Here is an 8,099-nt window from a genome sequence, read left to right on the forward strand (position 1 = left end):
TGTGTGTGTGTGTGTGTGTGTGTGTGTGGAGGAGGGTACCTAAGGTAAAAACGACGCTTATTTGCAATTCCGGAAGTGTTTGATACAGAATTTCCAAAGCATAAAAACAGATAAAATAACAGTTAAGTTCCAAAAGTGTCTTAGTACTCCTTTTAAAACTGTCAAAGTAGTAAGAAAAAATAAAAAACAGAAACAGGTAAAAGGTTCCGGAGATCCCAGTTAATAGGGATGAAATAATAATGGTTAACTCCTGCATCAGTGGACAGAATAAGGATGGGAATAAGAGGATGATTTTGCGCAGCGATGCCAGCAGGCGAGAGGGGAGGTATGCAGCTGGCAAGCTCAGGAAAGCATTATCCAGGGAAATAATAACAAAAAATAGGAAGATGGTATAATGATCTGTTTGCTGAGTTTTACGTGGAATTCTGTTTCACTGTTACTAGCTTTAGAAAACAGACTTGCACCACTACCGCACCACGAACGGTTAGAGTCCTGGGTTCTCCGAAAACACACTTCATGATTTTGATGCAATAAGGGTTGGTTTTAGAGTTGAAAAAAATTTACAGCAGCCACTTCAAGCAGAAAGTCCCCGAGATCTCCGGTAATGTTCCAGAAAAAGAGGAAGACAATTCTCTCGAACGAAACGCAACGCAAACTGCTGAAACGAAAAACAATAACGAGTAAGTAATAGAGTAGAGGGTAAAGCTTTATTTAAACATAATAACGGCAAAGTGCTAGGAAAACTTTGAATGTGGTGTCTGTAGTACTTGCTTGCGTGAAAAAAAAAATAGTTATTGTAAGTTATCGATGTGTTGCAGGTGTTGTAAATCAAAACCATTTCGAAAAACAAGTAAATAAATAAATAAGAAAAGAGAAGATCTACAAATTCAAGGAACAAAATACTCACAGTACTAATATGAAACCTGTTGTTATATAAGACCTGACATCATCGGGAAACAAACACATCCAAATTTTTGAGCTAATTAAGTTCACATTTCACTCACTTCAGTAAAAGTAAAGACTAAGAGTGTTCCCTCCGATAAACAAAGCTTCTAGAGGGAGATGTGAAAAATAAATTTAAATGTTTAAACTCATTATATTAGTCTATTAGACAGATTATACTACTGATTTCTGAATTAAATACATAAGGAACGTTCGGGGACAAAGACCTACCATGTTTACTACAACAGTTTTCGTAGTGACATCAATCTGTGACGCACAGCTGTGGCCGAGGTAGGAAACATCAATAACATGAACAAAGTAATTAACAATATGAAGCTTACGCCAGCCACTGCATCCACCAACCTCCCTCTCTTATCCATAATCTGACTGACCTTACTACACATTTATTTAGTTCAGGGTACTCAAGAAAGACATTTTTTTTCAAGAGGACTAGGAAAGCGCCGGAACAAGAGGTAAGCAGGAAGCAGTGGTCGTGGGTGGCAAGCATCCTCGCCGAGTGAAAGCACCCACTCGGCCTAACACACGCTCCACTGAGAGGGAAATATCTCTGGCGGGAACTGCGCGGAAGAAAGTCAAGGCAAAATACTGACAACATTACCCCGGAAGAAGGGGGGAGTAAACAGCGCTGTGTGGCGACGCTGTTACGCGGAGATAGGGTAGGGGGAGGGCGGAGGACGAGCCGGAGTGAAGCATTTTTTAGCATAGAGTACTACTGGCCCAGAGAGAGAGAGAGAGAGAGAGAGAGAGATAGGAGACTGGAAGTTGAGCGAGAGCATACAAAGTACTGGCAAAAGATTTTCTATTTCTATGTATCTAATTTTATTTATTTATTCATTCGCTATTTTATTTTGTTTAATTTTGTTCGATTTCTTTATTTGTTTTATGTATCTATTTTACTTATTTACCTGCTTTTTTATTCTACTTTATTCATTTATTTATTTAATTCATTTTTCATCTATTTTTTCTTTCTTTTTAGGCGAGGGGAGACTAAACGCACTGCTTAGGTTCAATTGACAGGAATGTAAAATCTTTGAGTCTGATAATTTCTGGCCCAAATGAATATCTAGCACCTATATATAACATGAGCCTAGCAACGAGACAGCTGGATAGGACACCGATTACCGTGGTGCCTTTTACAACAGACTGCTGGATAGGACACCGATTACCGTGGTGCCTTTTACAACAGACTTCTGCCAAGACAACAGATAAAATATGGTGATGATCACATTGTTTTGCCTGACTATCAATCAAAAGCCAGCAGACGTGTTTCCTGGCGTTACAAAATACGTTTAAAATATAAAATTCGGTAAAATGAAAGTATACTTATTTACAAACGCTCTAAACACTACAAGAATATGATGCATGTCGCCACGCCTCCCGGTCTATCTCAGACAGGGAGGCTCAGTAACTCTCAGTAACTGCTGCTGTTCGGGATTGGTGGACGGGGAAGGGGGGGGACGGGGGTACGGGGAGGGGGACTATTTTGTTTCGCGCTATTGCTCAACCAAGATTCGAGTGAGACTAACGCACTACTTATACCTAAGAGATTGTTTTGCCGTAATTATAAATGTCTCCAAATGATCAGTGAATCCTTCACATAAAAGATTATTGACCATTCTTGTTGCTACAACAACGTCTCGTTTTCTGATCTTTTACCTCCAGAATTTCCTCCCGAATCATTCTTATCAAAGAATTATCATCAGATAATTAGTGTTGTATACCTTCTTAGCGGAACTTTAAATAAATGCTTTTCCACGCGAGTTTCATCAAAGCATTTTTTTTTTCTTTTTTTTTCTTTTTTTTTTGAGCATAGTTATGATGCCCATCTGAGGCATCTGTATAGCAAATCCCTTGCTGTGTTGTCGTTTGGGTCCTTGTAACCAGGGCCGCCCTTGACCAAATTGGACCCCTAAGTGAAATTTTATTTGGAAGCCGCCCCCACATCTCCCCATCCCAAATATATCACAGGTACAAAATGACTGCATAACAACATGCCATTTAACTTGACAACCTTTATTAGTTGTAACAAATGCACTGACTTGGTGCTCTACGCGCGCCTCATGTTAGTGCATATACGCATCCACTGCGCATGTGCCCAAATGCGTCCCCTCGCGCAAAATGTGGCTTCCCCCATGGAAGATGAGGCCCTACGCACAACGCGTGTTCTGCATTTACGGAGGGGTGGCCCTGCTTGTAACGCACGGAGGGAAAAAAAATTACTAGAGCCTTCAGGCAAACACGCAGTAAGTCTTCATCTTCATGATTGACAAAGTAATTATTCTAGCAAGAAGACCCAAGGAAATTAACGTCACGTCACTTCTTACTCCCAAAGCTTTCATGAAACACCAACTCAAAAATTCCAGCCGTGTCACACAACAGCAAACTAGTGACACATCAGCAACAATTGTCGTAAATTCATTGTAACGCCTGAAATAGTAATGTCCTTCACTTAACGTTAAATTTTAATTGGGTATACTACGTATGGCTACATTAACTAAATTTACATTGCATAAATGCCTTCTTGTAAAATTAAATCTACCATACCTAAGTCCTTAAGTTGTTGTGAATGCCAAAATAAATATCGGTGATAACCGTCAAAAGTTTTACCATCATCCTTGAATTGCACCACACAATGAAATCACTGTTTACATCTTGAAAATGCGGGTTGGAGAAATCATACATCCATGTGCATTTTCAAAGAAGGCAGAAAACAGTCAGTAAATCAAACAGGCAGGCAGGCGTCGCGTGCTCATGGGACCTAAAGTAGTGTAAACCTGATGGTTCTCAGCAAGCAAATGAAAAACATGGAAACAACTGATAGGATTGTAATGTTTACATACTATCTTAGCCATGCCCCTGATTACATTACAACCCACATACCTTCCTCCACAGGCAGATCACATGAGACTACTTACAGGCATTGTTATCAGCAACAAGGTAGTGAGGTGATGTCCATGGAAGAGGTACGTATGCACAACACAAGTGAGTCACTCGAGTAATGAGAAATAGGAAGACACGCTGCGAGCGTCACCTTGCGGGAACCTGAGAAAGCACGCTCATTTTTTTTTTTTTTTTCCGCGATTGCCATACAACGAGGTACTTCAGAAGCAAGATATGCGAGTGTTTTATTTCATGTCCGTTTGGCCGAGCTAAGTGATTGACGTATTGACGCAGACGATCATTACAGTAGCTGTAGCAAGAGAGGGAGCTTGATTCCTTGCAAGCTAAGTGAACTGAATGAAGACATATTAGTAAGGGAAAAAAAAGAATAAAGTATAAGCAAATGAATAATTGTACATGTGCCGTTTACCTTACCTTACCAAAGTGCCTGTCACGTGACGTCAGCGAACATAGAGCGCCCTTCTTCTCTTTCAATCCACCATCCTGACCAGATTTGTCACTCCACCTCCTGTTTATGTTTTCCATCAAGGTCTCTAAGAACTTCTTCCTTTATCTTCCTCTAGCTCTTCTTCCTTCAACTTTACCCAGCAATCAATACCTTTCCATTCCTCCAGCTCTCAGTATGTGTGCCAAGAACAGCGACTGTCTCCTCATCATCCCTTTGTCTATTCCTGCACATCTTAACACTTCCTTATTAGTTATTCTTGCTGTCCTTTATATCCCTCTCAGGAACCACATCTCCGTTACTTCTATTTTTTTTTTCCATATTCTTTTCTTAATAAGATTATTTAACATACAGTAATCTAATTCTTAAAGACATTCGTTCATTCAGATTCGTTAAAAGATTTCTTAATTTCATAGGAACGTTTTTTTGCCAATACTACTCTTTCCTTGACTTCCTTCTCACAGTCTGCTGCCTCTGGTACAGTACTTCCCAAGTAATTAAATTTTCTGTTTTGTTTAATTTGCCTTCCTGTTATACTTGTTTTCTCAGACTTTCTTTCTGTTTTGTTACCCCTAGGACTTCAGTTTTCTTTTCTGTTCTTCAAACCCTTCTTTTCGTTGGCTTTTCTGAATTCATGTGCAAGTCTTAGCAGCTTCTGAATCTGCCAAGACATCTAGTGTCTGCATAACGTACCTTCATTGCATTTCTTCCTCCTATGTTCAGTCCCTCGCGATTTTTTTAATGTTTTCCATGCATTTTTTGTCCATATAAAGAGAACAGGTCTAGGGAAAGTACACACCCTTGTCTCACTCCTCTCCTAATATGTATCCATTCCTACTTCCTTTCTCTTAATTTTCACAGCCGCTCTCTGGTTCCAGTATAAATTTGCAATCAACCTGATAACTGTACCATCTATGCCTACTTCCTTGAATACTTTTTATCATCTCAACATGTTTTCCTGTGTCAAAAGCCTTTTCGAAGTCAACAAAACACATACATAGTGTCCTTTTGTATATCCACCGCTCTCTCAATAATGGTTCATAGGTAGAAAAATAGCATCGCTTGTACCCTTTCCTACTCTAAATCATAATTGTTCTTGTGCTACATTTTCTTCAACCTTCCTCTTTAATCTATTTCACAATACTCCAAGAATAATCTTTCCCATCTGACTCATTATGCTTATTGTTCTGTCTTTTTCACATTCTTCAGCTCCAGACTTTTTTGGGGATTGCTATGAATACAGATTTTCTCATGGCCTCCTCTGGTATACAGTAAAATCCCTCTTATCCGGCATCAACGGGACCGCCGACATGCCGGATACCAGAAGTTGCCGGATACTTGAATAGAAGTGAAATTATGTCCACAATCACCACCCTACACTCACGCATCTTACCATAACAAAAATCAGCTGATCGCCGTGCCGCGCGTCGCCACCTGCGCTGCCACAACACGCTTCCTCTTTTCTACAACTTTAGGCATGATGAAGGCGTCAGGCGATAAACAGTGCACACGCGGGACTGAGTCACTGAGTAAACACAGTGCAGTGGGCCGCAGGTGGCGCGAAGCAGTGCGCTCTGGTGGCGAGGGGACAAAGTATGCCTCGCGCGGGAATTTTAATCGATTTTATGAGTACACATTGATTTTTTATTGATTTTAAGGCTCGGGGAAAAATGTGCCGGATACTTGAAGCTGCTGGATACTCGAATGCCGGATGAGAGGGATTTTACTGTATACCTATTTTCATATATTCTGTTCGCCAGTTCTGTAATTTTGTCTACAACCAGATCTCCCACTGCTTTCACCATTTCTGTCACCACTCCATCCTTACCTGCAGTTCTACCATTTTTATCTTTATTATACCTGTGGTTACTTCACTTCTTAAAACTGATGGTCCGTCTAAGTCTCTCTCTCTAACTCCAGGATGTCTCCTCTTTCATCATTATATATATCCCTTGTGTATTCTTTCCATAGTTCTGATGTTTTATTCAGTTCCATCAGATGATTTCCATGTTTGCCCATAACTACTAATCCTTGAATTGGTTTCTGATTTATGTTTTGCAAGTTGTTCTACATCTCGACATTTCTTGTTGAGCCAGTCTTCTTTTCTTATTTTACATTTTCCCTTTATTTCTCTGTCTAGCTCTGCATATCTCTCTCTTAATCTCCCTTGCTTAATCTTTTTCTTCCATAAGGTCCAAAACTTCATCTCTTATCATTTTTGTTGAGCTCTTCTTTGGGTTTTTTGGTATAATCTCTTTTGTCGCTCTGACCAAAGGAATCCAATAATACTCTCCACTTTTAATCTCACCTGTTTCCTCTATCACACTCTATTTTTCACTTCTATTTCAAATTTTGTTCTTATCTCATCTTTCTGTCAGATAATGCATTCTCTTCTTGCTTTTTTTTTTATTCTTTCCCCATATTCTCTTCAGCTTCACTTTCATTATTGCTATTACCAGAAGATGGTCATGTTTGTGTCCATAGTCTTCCCCCAGAGTAGGTTTTACAAGGTCTTATTGCATTTCAAAAGCTTTGACTCGTCATAATGTAATCAATTTGGTTTCTTTATTCACCTCCCATGCTCTCCCAAGTCCACAGGTATCTAGGGTGATATTGAAAGTACATGTTTGCGACTGTCTGTGCTTCTAGTCATCTACATACGACACCTCCCAAGGGAGTTTTGTCCTTAAATCAGGAGGAAGAGCTGTGAGAATACTATAGGGCCTTGAACAGATCTCTGGTATACATCAATAGATAGAGAAAACATGTTGCTCAAAACTCTGCATTCCTTGCTGTTGCTTATCTAGTGAGTGCAGTTGCCTTACAGACAGGCTTATGTAGATAGGATGAACAAATGTTGATTTATGGGAAGTGCAATCTAATATTAGTAAATATAAAGTTATTATTGTAGGCAGAAGAAACCCACACAATATGTAAATAATAAAAGAATGAGACTTTGGTAAGATCAGAGAATGAAAAAGATTGAGGAGTTATAGTTAGTTATCTCTGTTAGGAAAAGAACAATACATAGAAGCCAAAAAATAAAGCAAGTCATGGATTAGGATTCATCTTTAGGAGTGTTAAAAGTAGAAGTCCTAAAGTAATATTAAAGTTATATTTGGCACTGGTCAGACATTACCACAGATGCAAAATGGCAAACAAATAGCATACTTCTGCAATGTGGAATCTGTGGTCTGTAAAAGTTTTTGCTTAAACACCTAGCTCTGGTAGCAAATTCAAGACACTATATCTTGCCTCATTATAAGAATAAAAGTGGAGGAGTAAATTCCTAACACTCTCACTGCATCCCTTTTAGTCCCATTCTATAGGATGCAGGAGATAGAGACATTCTTTATGTCCTGTGTATTAGAGCTGAGTATGTCATTAGCAGTCTAGGCTGACTGCATCACAGGTACTATATGTAGATCACACTGAAGTTCATAGTGAGATTGTTATATTAATGCACAAGCATCTTCTCAACTTGTAAGGCTTCTTATAGTAATGAATTTCTATCTTCACGCTGTGTATATATATATATTTACAATTAAGTGAGAAATTAATAGAATCAAAATATTAATACAAAGTAAATAAAAATACCTTTAGTATTTTTTTGTTTCTCACTGAAGTGATAATGCTGAATAATCAGAACTTAATTTATGACTATTTCTTGAGAAAAAAAATTTAATTATTTTTAAAAATTCTCTCAAATGGATCTCAATATATAATGAACATTTTAAAAATCTATTTAGTATGTCTATATCAATGTCAAGTTAAAGGATATAAAAAACTA

This window comes from Scylla paramamosain, chromosome 5, assembly GCF_035594125.1.
Source record: "Scylla paramamosain isolate STU-SP2022 chromosome 5, ASM3559412v1, whole genome shotgun sequence".
NCBI lineage: Eukaryota > Metazoa > Arthropoda > Malacostraca > Decapoda > Portunidae > Scylla > Scylla paramamosain.